This window comes from Poecilia mexicana, unplaced genomic scaffold (assembly GCF_051168715.1).
Source record: "Poecilia mexicana isolate PSO_F unplaced genomic scaffold, ASM5116871v1 scaffold_12, whole genome shotgun sequence".
NCBI classification, from domain to species: Eukaryota; Metazoa; Chordata; class Actinopteri; order Cyprinodontiformes; family Poeciliidae; genus Poecilia; species Poecilia mexicana.
This window is the reverse complement of record NW_028263381.1, coordinates 1,265,663-1,288,046: the sequence shown is the minus strand read 5'-3', so window position 1 is coordinate 1,288,046 and position 22,384 is coordinate 1,265,663. Positions and strand designations below refer to the sequence as shown.

General features: G+C 40.5%; 1 long non-coding RNA gene across 1 annotated transcript; it reads right to left on the bottom strand.

The window, feature by feature from the left end:
• Positions 1-335: 335 nt before the first annotated feature.
• LOC148155932 (uncharacterized) lies at positions 336-963 on the bottom strand. The gene is made up of 3 exons (XR_015764804.1): positions 803-963; positions 492-703; positions 336-421 (listed from the first exon to the last, which is right to left on the bottom strand). It is a non-coding gene; the product is annotated as an uncharacterized LOC148155932 (long non-coding RNA).
• Positions 964-22,384: the final 21,421 nt, after the last annotated feature.

The following is a 22,384-nucleotide window of genomic DNA, read 5'->3' as shown; positions in this document are numbered from 1 at the left end:
ACGAACGGACGCTGGAGGACTTTGTGCAGGACTGGTGGAAGCACTGGCCTGAGGAGGGAGTGAATCTGCAGCAGGAGGTGGCCCTACAGCGGGAGGAGGACTAGCAGAAACAAGCTTTTGGTGAAGCTCCTTAAGCATTCCTGCAAATTGATCTAAACGCTGATTAGTATTCGTCTGTTGATCATATAAAGAATGCAGCATAGAGTCATGACGGACCAGTACAGCATGATCTAAATTGGGGTCAGGAGTTGATTCTGCTGGGTCAATTTGGCTGGATGATTCTGCCATGTTCGGCTTTAACCTTCTGACCCACATGCAAAATCAACAAGCAGAGTAAGGTAAGATTTTTTATTCTCTTTTAGTCAACAGACAAATCTTCTTAGTCCTCTGAGGGGCGGTAGTGTCAAACAATCGGAGGTGCCTGGAATGAGAGCGGGATTACTGGTGGCTCAAAAAATGGATGTTCAGCGATGCACAGAGAAAAGGCTTACTTTAGAATGGCTATGGTTGAGGCATGGGGAATTGCCAAGGTCCAGTGTGGAGATAGGTCACAGAGGTTCCTGAGAGGAGTGAGGATGGTAATGATTGGAGCCGGAGAACTGGTGGAGAGGTGTGGAGGGAACAGCGGGCAGGCAGACTTGGAGGGAAATCCTCAGGAGGAGAGAACGAAGGAACTTGGTCCAGAGAAAATCCAGAGACTGACCTAGAGGCAGGCAAACACAGGGACTTGAAACCACTGGTAAAGTACTGCAGAGACAGATCAAATCAACTAGTAATCACAAGAAACGGCTAGAAAGACTACCGGTGCACGTTAATCATCCAGCACTGAGTGAATGTTCTGCTGCTCCTTTATCCCCAACACTGATGAGGCAGATGAGATCCACCTGCGTAGGCTGCCCAGGTTCTCCACCAAGATCCTCGCTGGAACAGATGCCTCACTCACACACACACACACACAGGAACCCTGACAGTGCAGGGAGGTTAATAGCTCATTCTGAAGAGACCCTGCGTCTCTCAGAAAGCCCGTTGCCTTTGGGTCTCCATTCCCCCTACAGTGACCCTTCACTCAAGACTGAGGCTGGAGTTGGAGTTGAAGGTCATGTGGTTAAAATGTCGTTTGCCACCCTTTTCACCATTGCCATCTGCAATAATGTGGCGGTTTATGAAACGTAGAATTTCCAAGTTTTTAGATTGTCTCAGAAAAGAACACTTTTTACATAGTTTCTCTGCAGTTCTCCAAAGATTTCTAGTCCTGATAATCGCTCAACAGTTCCCCATAAAGGTTTTAGAATTCAATAAAATTGATTTAATGTACAAATTGTCAAGATATACTTTCTCTGCTAATGACAGCAGCTAACTCTTACTTCCCCAAGAAGCAACATCTAATTCTTATTACCAGCTCTGACAAAGACACAGCCAAATGAATATCTGAAAATGGCTTTAGATGACAAGAATAAATTATTTTAGAGCATCAATTATTTTTTTTTATTTTTGAGGAGCAGTATGACCTTCACCTTGTTCATGAGACAATGGACCATCGCTACCCTTACAGATTCACTGAAGGAGTCATGAGGATTTGAATTCTGTCCTTGTTTGCTGACAAGGTCCAATACTTGTACTTGCGATATTATACCATAATAATTGTTATGGTATTATAGAGGTGCAACATGTTGTGGGAGCTTTTGGGCACAATGGATGTATTTCAGTTCACTTTGTATTTTCAATCAGAAACTTAAGAAATCTGACTTGTGTATTTAAAGAGAACACAATAGCAGCACACAGCAGCGTGTTTGGTTGGGAAAGCTTAGGGTCTCATTGTCGGTATGGACATTGATGACCATCAACAAGCACTGCAGCAGTTCAGACAGTATGGAGCAGAGAAGGCGACTGTTGTCTCTAATAAGGCTGAGGCTGTGATCCTAAACTGGAAAAAGCAGCAGTACTCCCTCTGGGCCAGGATGAATCTCTGCCTCTAAAGAAATCTGCTCAGCTTTCTTGACTTCTTGTTTGAGAGCGATGGCAGAATGGAGACAGTTCAATGGATCAGGGCATTTTGAGCAATACTGAGGGTTTTGTTTCAGTTTGTGGTAATTTACTCATCTGTAATAATAATTGCATATTGACCCTGACGGTTGATCAAGACTGTAGACTTGTCTATCCTAAATGAACACTGTTTTCCAACTACCACTTTCACTACATTTTTATTTTTTTATTTTGAGAATTTCCTAATGTAAGGTGACCTCAACAGTGTTTAAAAGTATCAATATAAAAATATTATAATTGTTATCACCAGATGATGAGGCGTGGCGATCTGTTCAGAATGCTCCCTAGTGGCCAGCGTTGGGACTGCTCACTGCTCGTCCCTCTGCAGACGGATAACCTGCTTCCTGCTCAGGTCCCTAATGAGGAGCTGAAGGGCGTCACAGAGGAGAGCAGCGTCTAGAATGCTGTCCTGAACCTGTTAACCCAGCAACACAATTATGAACAAGCAGACACTGAAGGTATTGTCTGTGGATACTAATCCAGCTGAGGCTCTGTTTTAGCTCTGTATTGTTCAAGTTGGTTGGAAAGTTGAGGAAATGACTGTGATCTGGTTATTATGATATAATACACGGTTCAAAGCTGTGCTAAAATATGCCATTGATAATAATGATGTTGGATTTACCAAAAGTGTCCCATGCTAAACTGATAAAGTATATTGTCTCAGTTCTTATCCCATAATAAATATTATGGTATGATGGAGGTCTATCTATTATCTGGACGTGCAAAGGACACAATTTCTCCTCTTGGACAAATTGGAAACACTGGAATTTATAATCAAGTTGTGACAGTTTAATTTGTGGTAGATTTTCTTACAGTGAAGCATCAGAGATTTACAGACATAGTTCACCTAAAATCATCTGTAATGAACGTTTCAAACCTGATGAAACAGATCTGAGAATCTATGCAGGGAATGCAGGCCGGACTTTGAGACGTCCTCACTCAGGGAAGAGAGGAAGCCCTTTTCAAGATGACATTAAACTTTTCAGAGTTGATTTAATAGATTTTTTGACTTTGTCTGTCCACACAGCTAAAGGAGGGTGAGCTGCCAGAAGTGCCTGCTGATTACCTTGAGGGGGTGTCTCCAGCACTCCCACACAATTATCAGAGGACTGAGGCTCAGTCGCTGCCTCTTGGGAGCAGGAAAAAAAAGTGTTCAGTCATTACTGAATGACAACAGTTCAGAAAAGGACAATATGAGTGAATCTGTTTCTGCTTCTGACCTGGAGGTGTCACAGTCATGCTGCCTGCTAAAACTGAAAGGGATCAGAAAAACAATGATGTTTATTCTCAAACTTTACACCAATGAAGTGAAGCATCTCAGTCACGCATGTACAGAAGGGGAGATGGGTCGATAGACTGAAGCCTCCTCTGCAGTGATGCTGCTCTGTTTTGTCCATGTGAGGAAAAAAAAAACAACACTACGTCTTCTGCTCAGTTCCAACCGTCACTTATGGCAGTGAGATGTGGATCACGATTAAAAGAAGACAGGTGGCTGATTTGGCTCTACTCTGTACAGTTCAGGTGATTTTCCTAGCTGTAGTGGGGGGATCATCATAAAGTTGAGCGGTCAATGTCTGAGAAGTAGTTTGACCTGACTGACACCAATGGAGGACGTGGAAGCCATATTGCTCAGTCTGTCATTATTCTTAACCATCTGATGCGTAAGTGGGTCCTTTTTGACCCGGTGAGGTCAACTTTCTGCAATATCTTTGTAATGAAAAGTTTTTATCACTTCATATTCCAGGTATTCCTCAAGAAACATGTTACTGATATCATGCAATTTTTAATTTATCTTTTATACATTTTAAGAAATAGCATGTTTTATGTTACTACCCCATTCTTCCGTGAGTGGGTCCAAAATGACCCACATTCATTTCATATGGAATTTAATGGGAATCTTTGTTTCTTACCAACTGTGACTGTCAGGAAAACATTTTTTGTGAACCAAACTCACTGAGTCCTAAGTGTCACCCCTGAATAATAATATTTTACACAGCAAGAACTTTTACATATAAGTATTATGTTTATTTTTTATCTCACACATGTGTTTGTGTCAATCATGAGTACTGTGACAGCGTTATTGTCACAAATCAACATGTTAGCCTTCTTCAAAGTTAGCCAACACTAGTTATCTAACCAACTAGGTAACATTACCACCTATACTTTATTGTGCATGTGTATTATTTGTGTGTGTGTCTCTGTGTGTGTCTGACTCCCTGGATGAGAAAACCAAGAGAGAGAGAGAGTTGAATGACATACAAAACCTGTTGATCAATGTGTTCAAGGTTCTTTCTTTTATCATCTCAATAAATAAAATAAAAATTCATAGCTATATAAATAAATGCATAAATAAATGAGCCAGAAAAGTATAGGGTGCCTTCTTTGGGTCGGGGAGGATGTCCTGCCCCAAGTGGAGGAGTTCAAGTATCTCAGGATCTTGTTCACCAATGAGGGAGATCGACAGGCAGATTGGTGCAGCGTCTGTAGTGAAGCGGGCGCTGTACCGATCTGTCGTGGTGAAGAGAGAGCTGAGCCAAAAAGCAAAGCTCTTGATTTAGCGGTTGATCTAAGTTCCTACTCTCATCTATGGTCATGAGCTTTGGGTCATGTCCAAAAACACGAGGTCATTGATACAAGCGGCCAAAATTAGTTTTCCCTGCAAGGTGTCTGGGCTCTCCCTTAGAGATAGGGTGAGAAGGTCAGATATCCAGGAGGGACTCAGAGTAGAGCTGCTGCTCCTCCACGTTGAGAGGAGCTAGTTGAGGTGACTCTGGCATCTGGTCAGGTTGCCTCCTGGACGCCTCCCTGGTGAGGTGTTCCGGGCACGTCCCACTGGGAGGAGAGCCTGGGGAAGAGCCAGGACACGCTGACGATGTTTCTAGCTGGTCTGGGAACACCATGGGTTTTAAAAGTGTTCTACAAATTGTTCTAAAAGCATTTTAAAAAAGTGAAAAATAAAAATATTTCAAACATTAAATAACTCTTGTGTGAAATAAAACACAGTTGAAAGTATTATACAAAACATTATTTTGAATCAAAATGACAAAAGTAGCATAAAAACACATTGATTGTAACCCGGGTCAAAAAGGACCCACTCACGGAATCAGTGGGCTTTTAAAAAGGATTAAGGAGTTACATTAAAATGTAGAGGCCATTAAATGTGTCAAATTGTACAATGATGGATGGATGGATGGATGGATGGATGGATGGATGGATGGATGGATGGATGGATGGATGGATGGATGGATGGATGGATGGATGGATGGATGGATGGATGGATGGATGGATGGATGGATGGATGGATGGATGGATGGATGGATGTTGCTCTTTAACTGATGATGTCATTGCAGTGATTGGATGATGCCTGCAGTGTGTTGACATGTCTGACCTTGTTTTCTCCTGGGCTGTGTGTGAGTTCACATCGGTCTGTCTGACGATCAGCTCCACCAGTTTGATTTCATGTTGTCTTTAATTAACAGTCCCACAGTGCGCCTGCTTATTTGCAAATTTACATATTTGCATAGCTTATGAGCTGCCAGTTGCCGCTCTTACTCAGCATCAGAGTATCTTGCCCTTGCTCGCCCCTTTTCTTCTTCTCCTGCTCTGGTCACATGAACACCTCGCCTTCATCCTCATGTTAAAAATGTCTGCTGCTCATCATCGCTCCTGTAAACCAACAGGACACTTTCAGATGAGCACAGAGGAAATGAGACGAATCAGAGGATGTCTTTGTGTAAACTCCCCCTCCCACACACACACGCACACGCACGCACGTATACACACACACCCTGAGAGAAAGTGAGCAGAGCTGCTGTGTTACCACCGTCCTCTGTGACCTACAGAAAAGAGGCTGCTATTTCCATCACGCCACCACCTCACCTCACTGACCGTGTAATGGAGCGCTGCCGTCACTAGATTGGCTCCCTCGCCTTAAAACACACTCATCGCCCGCTCCCCGCGCCGCCGCCATCAGCTTTGGAAAAGCAGTTTAGCTCAGCATGCCTCAGCGCGCGGGCAGAGTGTTTGCATGCACAGCGGCGTTGTTAGAGCGACGTGCGTCGTTTGATGGAGGTCATAAGGAAGCCGATACATATAAATCCTTGCATTTGCCAGATGCGTCCTGATGGAAACTTCCAACAAGTCTATTAGATGTAAAGTTCTTCATCCGACCCTGCTGAAGGTCTGAGAGGGTCACCTCATACACATTACAAAAACATTGTTCCTGGAGTGTGTGATGGCACAGGATGCACACACACTGTGCACACACACCTTTACATGTGTTCGGAGCTCCCCCCCACACACACACACACACACTGCAGGTTTTCACCGCTGCACTGAATGTGTGCACTTTGCTTTCAATTACCCATTCTGGTGAATGTCAATGCATTAAGATGAACTGGTGTCATTATTGGAGTTAATTATTTAAGTGGTTGAATATTGACTGGAATAAATAACTCAAAATGAAGAAGGATGCAAATGCAGAGGATGGAAACACACTTTTCACTATTTGGCATCTCTTATTTGCATCTGTCCCTCCAACATGGAAGAAGCACATGAAAAATTGTTTAGACATTTCACACACAGATCACACCAAACTGAACTTCACCTGGTGGAAAATACATTTTAATTCATTTTATAGTTTTTGCATAATTAACTTTAACCTTTAAATGAAGATTATTCCAGTCAGGTATGTTTGTTTCATCGGCTCTGCGATGATGTCACACACTCTAGCTTTTGGTGCAGTGAGTGTGAAATATTGAAAAACACATAAAAACAGATACTTTTGTCTTCCTTCACCCAACAAGCCTGGAGGTGGGGCCTGTATGACTCCTTGGTCAGCAGTAATGCCTGTCCACTGATCCATGCTGGGTCTCTATGGTAACCAGCTGTCATGCTGGCAGATGAATGGCGGTTTGTGACTGCATCAGGTGTTAAATCAGACATTCAGCTCAGCTTCAGGGTATCTGACAGCAGACGGACAGCTTTGCATTCTGGGAGAAATGTGTTTGCTGACAGCTCTCCTGGTATCAGCTGAATTCACACACTCTGTCCTGGAAAAGGTAAACAATACAACTACAGCACTCTGGATTTTTTTCTGGTGTACATGCATTTATTTTGTATTTGTAAATATTCCATCATGTTATAGTCATTTTTACACCTTTCTAATAGTTTCACCAGCATGTTATTGATCCCAATTTCCCCCAGCTTGCCCAGTTTACCCAGTTTACCCAGACCCCTCACCTCCCAGCCGTGTTGTTGCTGTTTTATCCTCTGCTGTTCAGCTGCCTGTGCTTTTGAATTTCCATTTTAATAACCATTTCTGTCATTTTATCCTGTGTGTATTAGTTCACCATTACTCTCCAGCTTCTTATTTTCCCCATCTGTAAGTTTTACAGAAATACTCATTGCTTTTGTTGACCTGCATGATCCTGATATCAGGATGTTTTAGACTTCATGATTTCTACATGATTTCTTTTTTAACTTGGAAGAACCTGTTGGCCTTTCTAACTCCACCAGCTCCTTGTAAATCAGATCATTCATATGCCCAGCAATGACCTGCATGCATGATAATTTTTTCTAAATTGGAACATTGGTTTTTGTCAAGGATTGATAAAGTCCACTATCTTCTCGCATTTGATTCTGATTGCACAAAAGTGGAGTTTCATTTTCACAGATTAAAAACCTCAAAGTTCTCCTTGGTTTGGTGTCACAGAAATATTTAAGGAGAATTCTGCTTCAGCATTCAGGGAGACTCAAATAAATATTTGATGCAGTGTCACTGCATCTAAAATGTAAGTGCACTTAGAAAAAAACAGCACATGCTGAGGCATTCAAGTGTTTAAATTAGAAGGGAAGGTGTCTCAGGTTGTATGTGGCACAATGTCAGGAAGATTCTCAGAAAAGGACAATTCCTCTTTATTTCAGCCTGACTTCTGAATTTGACTTCTTCTTTCTCTGTGACTTGTGTACTGTAATGTGTACTCCACACATTACTTTGCCTCAGGAATGTGTGGAGTGTTCCTCTTTACTCTGGAGGTAACCGACATCCCTGAGTCACACAAACAAAAGTTCTGATTTAGCAGCAGGTTGTTCAGGAGCCAATTCATTCTTTAATCATAAATTTGTTCCGTTTTTGTGTTCATAAATATATTACCAGAGGTAGTGAATTTTTTAATCCTTATCTGAATGAATGGCAGGACCCTCCACTCTTCCATAAGTATGTCAAAAATAATCTGTGCTACAATCAATGCATTTTGATGCTATTTTTGTCACATTGAGTAAGGTTTGTCATTTGTACTAGTGCATCTCCAAAAGATTTGACTTCGGTGTAAAAGTGCAGTATTCTATGAGGGGCCGTTTAGGACAAAATTTACGTTTTGTCTCTCACACACTACCAAAAAGTCTCGCATACTCCAAAAAAGTAGCCACGCACACTCCAAAAAATTACGTTTTGTCTCTCACACACTACCAAAAACTCTCGCACACTCAAAAAAATTACGTTTTGTCTCTCACACACTACCAAAAACTCTCACACACTCCAAAAAATAGCCACGCACACTCAAAAAATACTCATGCACATTCAAAAAAATACTCAAATTGCGTATACACACACTACTAAAATGTCACACACACACAAACGCTAACTTTCTCGCTCACATACACTACTAACAGCTCGCACACACACAGACGTTTATCTCTCACATACACAAGACTAAAGTTGAACACACACACACAGTACTAAGACTCGTTTTTTGAATGTGTGAGAGCGAGACTCTTTTTGAATGTGTGAGAGTTGTCACGGAAGAGGCGGGGCATAATTTTTGGATCAAACTGCGCATGCGTAGATCCTAAACTATAAGTTTCCAATTTTGACTCACTGTATGTTCTATTACTTAGTATATTTGTGCTTTTAAATATATATAAATATATTGAAAATATCTTTCAATAGCTACCTTATATTAAACTATGTTAAGGACAAATGTCAAACATAGTGCAAATATTTTGAAAACAAAGTAAAAGATCTTGCAGGTATATTAATCTCCTTCCTCCTTCATCAGAAATGAAAAATTATAAATGCACACTACGTGTTGGGAACCTGTGTTTGTTGACTGACTTTTATTTGTCAGGCTTACGAGACAAAAGCTGAAAAAAGATCGATTTCCTTCGCTTTCAAAATAACACGAAACAGCGAAAAAAGACCTCCACACCAGACCTCGTTTATTTATGTATGTATTTTTATTTTGATAGCTGCTGATTAAACTGAAAGTTACACATTGACATGATCATATGAGTAGTTTTTACCGAGAAATCGATCAGAAGCGCCGTGAAAATGGTCAGATTCACCGGATCCGCGTCTCTGGCTGCAATGCGCGCTCCCGTCACAGGGGGAGCAGATTTTCACAGCTGTGTGAAGCTGACACCCCACCCACGTCAAAAAATTCAGCAAATAGTCTGAATGGTTAGTGCTCCGTTTGTGCAGGTTTGTGCCGTTAAAATTTTCGTTTGTGCAGTTTTGGTTTCTGAGATATTAAACATTATTTTTTAGGTCATCTAGAGTTATGCTGGCACCCAGTGGACAGATTGTACTACAGCAATTTTGCTATTTTTAATCAATCAATCAGATTCATTTATTTCTATAGCACATTTAATCTACAAGAAAGTTAAACGTTCTATATATATTTAAAAGCACAAATATACTAAGTAATAGAACATACAGTGAGTCAACAATCGAAACTTATAGTTTAGGATCTACGCATGCGCAGTTTGATCCAAAAATTATGCCCCGCCTCTTCCGTGACAACTCTCACACATTCAAAAAGAGTCTCGCTCTCACACATTCAAAAAACGAGTCTTAGTACTGTGTGTGTGTGTTCAACTTTAGTCTTGTGTATGTGAGAGATAAACGTCTGTGTATGTGCGAGCTGTTAGTAGTGTATGTGAGCGAGAAAGTTAGCGTTTGTGTGTGTGTGACATTTTAGTAGTGTGTGTATACGCAATTTGAGTATTTTTTGAATGTGCGTGGCTATTTTTTTGGAGTGTGCGAGAGTTTTTGGTAGTGTGTGAGAGACAAAACGTAAATTTTGTCCTAAACGGCCCCTCATAGTATTCCTTGCACTTTTACGCAAGAAATATTGCACAAAAGTTTCACTCACAAATTGAAACTGTCATTTTATAGAGATTAAAGTATTTCAAGCTTTAATTTTTGTAATTTTAATGATTCTGGCTTACAAGAAAAAAAGCCCCAAAATTCTGTGTCACATTAGATCAATGGATGTTTTAAGTACAAATGTCAGGAGATGTACACAGGTGAGTGCAATTGTTAGTAAAGGTCAGAGGTCGCTCTGGGGAGCCCTGCGCTCAGGCCAACAGTTACTGAAGGCTGTTTTGTTCCTCTGTTTCTTACTTAAATTATTTAGATGTATATACTGATGTCATTTAAAGAACAGAATCAAATGTTCCAATGAAATTCCATAGGAAATGAATGCAGGTCATTTATGACCAACTTATAGCTATATTAGTTAAAAATGTATCAGTAATGTATGAAAATATGTAGAACACTTCAGGATACTCACAAGGTTTCGACTTGGTGTGTAAACAAAAGACTTTCACCACGTAGAGTAAGTTAATATCAGCATATGTATATATATATATATATATATATATATATATATATATATATATATATATATACCAGCAGTAATAAATATTACACAGCTGTACTTCTGCAAATTAGGTAAACACAATTAGATAACTTTAAACATACTGTGATCATAATTACATCATTATTGTTGATTCCAAATGAATAATTGCAACATTTCAGCAGCCGTGTCATAAATGATAAATGACTCTGCACACTGTTATTGTGGCTGTGTGTGTTCTGCAGCAGTTCACAGCGTGTGTGTGTGTGTGTGTGTGTGTGTGTGTGTGTGTGGGTGTGTGTGTGTGCGTGTGTGTGTGTGTGTGTGAGCATCTGCGATGTGTTTATCTCTGTTGTTGCAGGTGTGGAAGTTAAATCAGAGATCTCCTGCTTCCCACCAGGACTTATGAGTTTGGGTCAAATACAGAGAGGATGAGGGCATCACAACGTTCACACAAAAATAACAAACACAATTTAATTAATTTTATTTAAAGCATGTTTATTCATCTGCGACAGACTAGCGACCTGTCCAGGGTGACCCCACCTTTCGCCTGGAACATTAGCTGGAGATAGGCACCAGCAACCCTCCTGACCCCACTGAGGGACAAGGGTGTATAGAAGATGGATGGATGGATGGATGGATGGATGGATGGATGGATGGATGGATGGATGGATGGATGGATGGATGGATGGATGGATGGATGGATGGATGGATGGATGGATGGATGTTTATTCATGCTGCTTCTAGAATAATGTATTACTACCATATTATGTATAGCATTTATATGTGTAACATCCATTTTAACTTTGATGTATGAAACTAAACACCCACAAAAGTATTTTTCTAGTGTTAGGCTTTTTTTCCTTTTCTGTTTCTTATAGAATTCTACAGTGATAAGAAGCTCATAGTATTAAGTTAATGTCTGTTTGGGGTTTTGGCAGGAAGAGAACATAGCTATTCATCTGGATCTTTAAAACATGTCACCTTAACATCAAAGATGGATGACGTGTTTATATTGATTTTTTTTTTTTTCAAATGTGATATCTTCTTTCATTTGTGGGACTGAAAAGTGTTTTCAACCAGCTGAGCAGAAGTGCCCAGCAGCAGGTGGAACAGAGCTGAGCCACTTCCTCTGGCATCACACTAGAAGCATTTAAATACACCAAATCTCAGCAGATTTTTCAGTGTGATTTTTCCACCACAGATGTTGATGTGTGACAGACTGAAGGGAGAATATTTTAACCCCTCTACACACTCTTTGCGTTTGTGTCAGTGTGTGTGTTTGTCAAAACCGGATACAAAGTGGATTAGAGTGGGGTTCGCATTTCCTTCTCCACATAAACTTCATCATTCTTCACAATTGAGGCCACAACCTTCAGTGATAAAAACATTAATATTCACGTTGCCTTGGTGGGATTTCATTTTAATAGTCATCAGTTTCCCTTGCATCACATGCAACATGTTTCAGCACTGCCTGAGTGACAGATATAACGTGTGAACACACTACCCTACAAGTCTGGTGCAACTAATACACAAATAATATGAAATGTTTGAAGAAGAACACCAGGCTCCATTAGGGTCTATTCTGAAGTTCTATATTAATCCAATGATCAATATTTAAAGCCCCTTTAGCACCTCTTGGTTTAAAGGGGCAGTATTATGTGTTTCCAGGCAAATTGTGCCATTTTATAGCACAGTCAAGTAACTATGTTAATTTCAGTCGTTTAAAAAAATTCTATATCAAACTTGACTTAAAAGAAATATTATTTAATTTCTGTGATTTAACGCCTTGAAATTGGGCCTCTGTCTCTTTCTAACACTCCGGCTTCAGGAAGTCATCACGACATGGCTCCTCTGTTAGCCCTTGAACAATGTTTTTACCAGGATTGCAAGGAGAAGTGGCCCCTATAATGAGACACACAGTTCCAGGAGGAGTTTTCTAATTGCTGCTGGCTAGTCTGAAGGAGCTGAGAAGGGAAGTCCCAGGGATTGAGAAGCCTGGAAGCTGCAGCTCTGAGGAGGAGCTGCATCTCAAAGGCGGCGCAAGGTCCATCTGGGAGTTCAGCACAGCTGAACGATTGCCATGGAGGCAATTGTTCAAACATGCATGAAAAAACTGTAAGCAACACTCCAAGTATGTTTTTGATAAGGGAATAACATAACATGATGTATACAAAAAGTCTATTTTGTATAAGACTCTTTAATTAGGAGTCAGCTTCAGGACCAGTTGGTCTTCTATCAATCCGATTCTCTTCCATCTGCCTCAGTCTGAATGGGTCATCACTTCCTGTCTGTTATCTTTCACTCTGAGGTGGCAGGTTGGCTGCCTGAAGGTCGTTCCAGTCTGGACCGGTCTGGTTTAAGCTTTAAGTTGTCAGAAGTGCATAATTTTGGATCAGTAAAAATGTTGGAGACTTTGTGACTGAATCTCTCTAAATAAAACCCGGAACAACTCCAAGACGGGTGTACACTAGGAATACTGGGAAACCACTGGTGGTGTGACAACAGTTACTGTTAATCAACATGTTTGCAGTTACATGAGTTATATTGAAGAAGGTAATCAGTGGAGCAGGAAATATCTTTAACAATAATGATGTTTTTATTATTATTAGCATTATCCATCCCTTCATTTTTCACTTCTGGCTCAGTCAGCCTTACAGCAGTCATTGGGTGGAGGCGGGGCAGACCCCGGCCAGGTCGCTACAGTATACAATGTGGACACACACAAACACACACACTGCTCTGGTACAGCAGAGAGGGGATGGAGAAACAGAACGGATAGTGTCAGCTTGACCCTCTGGGATGGGAGTGGAGGTCTTGGATGACTGTCGGTGCGGTGATGACAGGAGAAGATGAACTGGAGCTGAGGCGGAGGCTACTCCACCTCCTAAAACGGCTCCACAAAGAACATTCACATTCCTAGTGAATGTCATGGATTTTCTCTCTAAATCTCTGCCGCTGTGCAACAACTTCTGGGCCTTTGGTTTGCTCTTGTATCTTTAATCGTGACTTATTTAAAAATGTTTATTTTTTTATGGATTCCCCTCCAATGTCTCTTCAACTCTGGCATTTCTTTTAAAGAAAAAGCCTGACCTCAGCAGACATGCTAGTTCCCTGGTTTCCTTTTCCTATAAAGGAAAACTTTTCCTTTCCCTTTTCTTACATTTATTTAACAAAGTATCTAACCTACGCCACTGAACTTGGCTGTAGAGGAACACACCTTTTCTGCCACCTCACCCAAACAAGTAAGGAAAAACTGTCACATGGAATTTTAATGGTATAATGGTAACTGGTCTGCACTTGTATAACAATTTATCAAGTCCAGAGAGCTCCACAGCGCTTCAGACTATATCCAATCATTCACACATTCACATGCTGATGGTGGTTAAACTACATTGTAGCCACAGAGGTGAGGCAGCGCCACCATCTGACAGAGACAAGTAAAGCTGGGATTGAAACCAGCAACCCACTAGTTACTGGGGCGACAGAGCCCCAAGAAGATAGACAAACAAAAAATATGAAAATGTAAATACTATGTTCATATGATTTGGGGGGGGTATGTTATTATTTGTTTTATTTTTTGTTAATCTTTCTTGTTGATCCTAAAAAAGTCATCTTGTTTTTATCTTATTTTATTCTTCTAAAAATAGCATTTTTAAGTAACTTTAAGCTTTACTTTACCAAGGACTCAGTAAAGCTGCTCTGTAGCACTTCATTTGAAGGATGTGCATCAGACTGCAAAAATGAATGTTTGTGACTGTTGTCATTAAGTGTCATTCACTAAATAATAATACTTTTAATTCACAGGTCTTATGCACAGCCCTTCAAATAAAGTTCAACCAATAGCTCAAACACACACACACACACACACACAAACCAAATGATCTATATGTCTATTGAACATCTGTTTGGTACCTAACATCTGTCCAACCTTCAACATCCCATGTCCTCTCTGGACAGGCTGGACTGCTCCTAAACAGATCCGCCCTGTCCTCCTCCCAGCCTCATGCCTCATGGTGGAATCAGGATGAACTGATTCCACCATGTCCTGTTTCAGTCACCGCCTTTTTCATCTCATCCCATTTCAAAATGCAGAATCTGAAACGGAAGAAAGAAAACACACAAGAAAAACTCGAGGCAGCAGAAAGGTACAGATGAAAGAGAAACAGAGACAAAAAGAGGACAGGCGGTAAATGAAGCTGAGCAGCTGCACAGTTATTGGCTGTGACGGTTTCTTGTGCATTAACATATGCATCATGTAGAGGATCCTGCAGGACACACATAATGGAAATGCAGATAATCTTCTGAACTACTGTTTGAATCAGCCCTTATTTCCTGAAGGATTTTGAGCTCAGGAGAGTTTTCTGTGCATCTGTTTCATGGCTTTATGTTTTGCTGAAGGACTTCACACAAAAACAAAACAGATTTCAGCAGGCTGATTTGTTTTTCTACATGCATCACATAGAGGGAAGCAATAAGCATACAACGCAATCATGATGATACATTTCAACAACTTTTGTTCTTGTCTCACAACCTGCTAAGGCTGTATTGAATCTTCGGTTTTAGGTAATTGTGAGGAATGTCAATTCTGCAGGAGTTTCCATACTGCTAACATTTCCTTCTGTTGGTGGAAATGTTAGCAGATTTGGTCCTCTTCCAGATTTGAGTTCTGATTCTCAGCCAAAATGCGTCAATGTCATGATAATAAGATGAAGAGATGACTTCTTCCAGGTTCAGATACACACCTGAATTTCCAAAGGACCCAAATCCTGGGCTCTCTCAGGATTTTTCTCCAGAAGTCTTTGAGTCATTTGTACGAACAAAATTGATGAAGGATCTAACAGATAGTCACTACCCTAACTAACGAAAACCACATTTTTATCTACAAAGTGCCAAAACTCTGCTGTCAGCTAGTGAGAGAAAGACGCAGGGAGAAACACCAGAGACAGGCAGAACTGGAAGATGTTTGAAATGACAATGAAGCTATTGCCACTGGCACTGGTACCAAATGTGAAATCACAGACCTGACTCCTGACCAAAGACCACACCAGACAGACCATGTCAACTACATACCAGAGGTACGGGTCATTCATTGTTCATATGAAGCTGAAGGTGACAGCAGCAGCACAAACACCGGCTTCTTCTGCCAACTCTGTCCTCTGCCTCTGTTTGGTCCTCCTCACCTTCATTACCTCTTGTGATTTCTACATTTCCATCGATTACTGGTTCAAATTGAAGAGGATTAATGATGCTACTCATCGCTGTTTTGGCTGGACGGAACTAGCGCAATCGAACCTCGTATATGCCATTTACCCAGAATGCACTGCAGAGTAAACAACATGGTGACATCCATATGACAATAATTTATTTAAATCCATAAAAACCAAATGACTTATAGTATTTTTTTTGTATTGTTTTTCCATCTAAAATAAATATTTCTCAAATAAAGTCTATTGTTTCCCTTTAAAGCCTAAGTCGATGAGTAGATGTGGCCCTATTCACCATGAAAATCTAATGAAAATAGAAAGCTTGGAAAAGATTATCACTTTACACATCACATCAAACATTTGCTTAAGTAGAGTTTAATTTAAAGATAAGCTTTAATTTTAATTTATTTAACTTATTCTTGAATTGTGGTCAGGGAGGCGGGTGTGTGCACAAAATTAGTGCAAGAGCTGCAAATGGCCCCCAGGCCTCACTTTGAACACCCTTGGTGTAGACAATGAAACCATAAAGTGCTCAATGTTTTTATATCTTGAGGCCCATATAGGGGATTTTATGTAAATCTTGGAGGCTGAGACAGTTTATCAATGTTAAGTAACTGTAAATAGTTGCCACAAAGCAAATATTAAACAACCCTGAATGTCTGCTTTTGTGTGTTTTAAACTTTATGCCCTTTACTGCATGCCATCCAGTGATGCTATTTTTAAATAAACCCCATCCTCATGTCTCATCAGCTCACACATAAAACCCAGAGTGGGAAACAAATGACTGCAGAGGTTTAATGTTGTATGTCCAACATATGGTGTCCCATCAGTTGAGCTTTGACTGCAGCTTATTTATGGAGATCATTTTGGTGATTTCTTTCCTTTTACAGCGATTTAATGTCACCCATTAGATCAACACCAGCTGCTTGTTGTATATTTAGCTGCTAACTGAGGTCCAGCAATATTCTGAAGCCATTTTTATTGTTTATTTGAATATTAATCATTTACCCAAGTACTCCATCTGTTTATATTCTGTTGGTATGCACATACCTGTGACTGTTAAGGACGTCTAATCATATAGTAACATCTAAGGATATGTTAGAAGACTTCTTCTTGTATTAGTTATTACCCTGTTATAATCCAACAATGTAATAAAACATCTACTTTCTAATAAAAGTTAGACTGTCAGATAAGGGTAATGTTTAGAGTCAGAAAAGATACAAATGAAGCAGAATATCTTAGCAGGGTTTAGACATTATTCTTTTAGGTGGAGATGTCCTGATCCAGTCCAGATGTTTCTGATGTACCAGGTTGTAGTGTGAACCTCTCCAGGTTTTCTTTTTTTATGTCATCTAGCTGTAATTCACCATCTGAGTTTTTCTACGTAGTAATGCGGGTCATTACTGACGATCTTAGTGAACTATCCCTGGTTAATTTATTGTGTGACACTAAAATAATCATATCTTATGGTATTGATAAAATCTAAAATGCTGCTGCTGGTGTTCTGACTAAAACCAAGAAGAAAGAAGACATCACCCAGTTCTACAGTCCTTCACTGAGAGAATAGACTTTAAAACACTGTTAGTTTATAAATCACTGAACAGTTTAGCACCACAATACATTAAAGATCTGATGGTGTTGTATCAACGTTCCAGACCTGAAAGGTCTGGAAACAAACATGGAGAAGCAGCATTCAGCTTCTAGACACCACAAATCTGGAACAAACTTCCAGAAAACTGGAAAACAGCTGAAACACTGAGTTCCTTTAAATCTAGACTAAAAACCAACCTGTTCAGAGTTGCTTTATAACCACAATAAATGAAAGATTGACAAACATATTTGATGATTCTGATGATGGCACTTGTGAAAATGTAATGTTTGTTAGTGATTTCTGTGTTGTGTTTTTTTAATGACTTTTTATTTTGTGTTTTTATGATGTAAAGCACTTTGGACTGCCTTGTTGCTAAAATGTGTTATACAAATAAACTTGATTGATTTATTTCAAAGACAAAGAAACAACAAAAAAGATTCAGTCTGTACTGCTAGGTTTTAGTTATAATATAATTATAATAAGGGATTTGCTTCAAAGATTCCTACTGTTTGATATGATTCGATACATTGATTTCAGGAACATTTGTGTCTTGTAGTATTTTTTTCTGATTTTAGCTAATACTGAATAAGTTTTAGACCTTAATTAACCCTGAATTAGCACGTTTTCTCTGATGATTGGATTTGATCGGTTTGCTGGCACTGTTGACTCGTGAAGAAACACTGCTGACTCAGGCTTTGGCTCAGCTAAACAACTAAAGTTGACTGTCTCCATCAACAGAAATGATAGATCTCTCAGAGGATGGCGCAGACATAGAAAACCACGAGTCAAATCAGGAACTGAAGAAAAGGGAAAACTAATCATGGGAAAATTAGGCATATCGTTTGCTGGTTCTGGTCCACTATGCTTTCTGAAGTCCACAGTCCACCCTGCAATCGACCTGGACGTTTTAGCACTTCATGCTTCTTTCTGTTGGTGGACCAATGCCATATTAACCCCTTCCATTATCATTTCTCCATGTGCATTTCCTGTGTACTTTGGAGACTGATGTCTTTTTGTCTGGTTACTGTAGGTCTCGCCTTGCTGATTTCCACATGAACTGCCAGATGACATCTCACACCGTCACCAGCTGTCCCTATGACAACTACATAGGCTGCCTCATGTCCTATGTGGGCCTCATTGGTAAGGCTACTTCAGATTGCTTTTCTTCAGGGGATGAGACTGAAAAGAGACTGAAATAAGCCTGAAAGCGTAGTTTTTTGGGTGAATGGTTCCCTGCTGGGCAGGCCTGTTTCTCCTCAGCAACTTCATGCAAACAAGTAATAGGAAAACAAGTTTATGTTGTAACAAATGAGCCATTTTTGCCGTTTTGAGCATTGAGTCATAGGCTATGTTCACACAGCAGGTATTGATCCCCAATTCTGTTGAGATGTATAGTCAGAGTCATGAGCGGTGGAACTGGGATGTAATGCACTTTAGTGACACAGACTTTCATAACTAATTTTTTTCAGTCATTGTTTATGTCCAGATTTACTTAAATCTGGCTTAAATGCGAATTAACTGCAACATGACTTTTGGGTAGCTCCACACATGGAAGTGGCTCAAATTGTTTTTTTTTTTAGAGGATGAATGTATCAGAATTGCGCTAATCAGTCTGCTGTGAAAAAGTTGCATTTAAGGATGAAATCTGAATTGGTTGCATCGTGAATGTAGCCTTATAGTCCAAATCAAACCAGTGCAACAGCAGACCAGGGTGTCCACCTGACTGTTCCTTGTGTTTAGACATGCCTGAACCAATCAGTCAGCAAATTGAACTTTATTGAATCAGGAGGATGTTTGACAGATCGATTTAGCTTTTACAAAAACTGTAGCATTCTTGAGGTAAATTTGAATAATGCTGCAATTTTTGTTCTGATTACCATTTTTGCCATTATTGCTGTTCCCCAGCTGGCTCTTATCAGCCTAATTCCTCAACCATTTCTTCATCCTTCAGTGTAGTGTTCACAGACACATTGCAAGTGATTCATTTGTTCTCTGTGAATCACCCGGTGATATTATTCCTAATTTGTTAAAATCCTCTTCAGTTTTCTTCCTGGATAATCTTCATCTCAGTTTTCATCCCCCTTCCTTCTGGTGCTCTGTCGGAACACAGGCTCAGACGTAACACCGAACTACAGCGACAACAGCCCCACCAACATCACCATCAGCCTGTGGTGCACCTGCAGGGGCACGGGTCATCAGGAGCAGGACTGCGACGCCTTCCATCGGGACTTCACCCACAACACCTGCCTCAGTAAGTCTGTTCCTGGGTATAAACCAAAGCTACACAGAAAATTGCAGCACAAAGTCATTCAACAAAGACTGAGTGAAAACATTTTCATAGAGAAGTCAGGATTACAGTTGGACAGTTCCTGTAGTTAGCAGCTAATGAACATATTCTTTATGCAGAAGTGATGCTGAGAATACAGCTGGCTTCATATCATTCACATTCCTTTTTGTAGCTCTAAGGTTGTAATGATCCTTCGATTGATTCGAGCACGTTGATTATTACAATCCCTCTTGGAAAATGTATCTGCCTCAAAGCTTCGTTATGTTTTATTATTTAGTGCACCGTGTTCCGGCCGGGTCATTATTTGTATTGCACAGTGCTCTCACTTCCACCTATGAGTTGTTGATTAAAGCTAAGTGTTAGCAGCATAAGTTAAAATTTTCAAGTTCGATCTGAGAGGATTTTATTGATTGATGATAATGTCCAGTTTAATATCATTCTTTGGGGGACAAATAAGCACCGTCAAAATAACTGGCACGATGCCTGGCAGCCTCTCTCCTTCCAGAGCTGCTGCCCAGGGGCCGGCGGTCAGAGCGAAGGGCAGGGAAGAGCGCTGCCAGTGTATTTATACAGGTGAGCAGATAGACTGAACAAATGCAGGGGCTGGGTTGTAGATAAAAATAAAATTCATATCATCCCGGTCTCAATAAATGTGTGGTGGTACATAGCTGGTAGATGTGTTTCTGTGTGTGATGAATGAAGGTGTCAAATCCCGTCGCTAACATGGACACAAAAGCCATAAATGTCTGGGCAAGGTGAGAGTTCATCTATTAAATTGACTGAAGATAAATATATAAATTAAAAGCTAACATATAGACAAGCATATTTGTGAGCATGGCTTTTTAAACTGAATATAATTTTAGATTTTTGTATAACTTTTCTTCAGGTTGACATTTAAAGTGAGCTATTATTGTTACAGGTTAATTTTGTAACCTACAGAAATGTAATTGTTAGGAAAGCTCAATATGAAAAATTGGACTGATGTTGAGCAGTTCTGTCTGTCCAGAACAAAGTGCGCTCCTCAAGCTCCATCACATCAGGGATTTTTTCATCCAGTCCTGCCACTGTGATGATCATAACACTGTCGTGATGGGTCCTAGTTTCTTTCCCACATACAAAACACCACCAGGAGAACAGATAATCAGGTAAATAAAGTTTACTTGAACAATGATGAAAAATGAGAATGTGTGGTTCTTGTTGTTGAGGACAGCAACCATTCTGAAGAGCAATGAGATAGAGATGGTGAGCTTGAGGTAGTCGGAAAGTGGAGCTTCAGGAAGAATTAGACTGATCTTACGTGAAATGAAGATTATCTTCCGTCAGGGGGGTAATACAGTAGTTTCTGGGGTTTGGTCTCCTTGTGGAGGTCCTCAAAGTGGTCCGGGTTCCAGAGAGGAGTTTTGACAGGGTGAGTTCTTTGGAAGATGGTGGAGACTGCGGTGGAGGGTGGACAGGTAAGTTCAGGTGAGGAGGAACGAGGCGCGAACTGACTGCCAGCTGAGAATCCAGGAACGATTTATGGTTTATCTGCAGAGACAAAGAAGGGACTCGGGCAACCAGTGGGTAACAATCCACGGCGTCACGAGGGGAGAAATGCGGGAAACCAGGAACTCGGGCTTCACTGAGGTATTTCCAGAGCATCACAAGGAAACACCTGAGAGAGAGGCAACACGAATATATAACTAGAAGCAACTTCAGAGAAAACAGAGACCCAGTCCAGAAGGGCACAGAGTACCATTACTAGCAAACACTCAGGTGTCGAAGTGCTGGCAGTCTGCTCCTCATATACTCCTGGATGATTAGGTGATGAATGACAGGTGAGTCAGCGGGCACACCCTCCAAAGTATAGCAGCCTCTTGGCACCATTTAGTGGAAGGAGAAGGAAGCAGCAGGCAACAGAAAACCCCCACAAAAGAGGACCAAAACTCTGGTTCCCAACACACAGCTGTTTAACCTGAGGGAGGTAATGCACACCCGAACTTCATCCAGTTTATTGGTGATAGACCTGGCGTTGTCGATGAAATGACAGGGCAGAGCCGGTCTGTGTGGTTTGCCCCATTTCTGTTTGTCGTAACTCCTCAATCTACTGAGTCGCAGAGGGGTGATGGTAAAAACCTCCTCGGGCAAGTTTTGTTTCATTGACTGTGGATATTTCAACATTAATAGTCAATATTATTTCTAAACACTCCTCTCATTCCCTAAGATATTCTTCAGTTTTGTTTGAGGCTGACATATCAGCACACAGAGCAAATAATGGAGAAGAAAGGTCAGATCAGGTGGAGGAGGAAAACCAGAACTGAGACAATGTGTTCAAGATCCCAAGACACTTTCTCTAAATATCAGTAACCCAGCTGCGGCATGACCTCTGGGCCCTACATCAAACACCAACTGAACACACAGAGCAGCCACGCTAACGGGTTGGGTAAACACGGATCTCTGAAATGCTGAAGTGTTTCTCACAGAACTGGTGTAAAACACTGAATGAAATCAGCATTTTTTAAATTAAAAAGAGAAACAGTTTTCTACAGGAATCAGGTATGTGTATGTAATTCAATCCAGTTTAATTCAATAACACTTTATTAATCCCAGAGGGAAATTAAATGTTGTAAATAATATT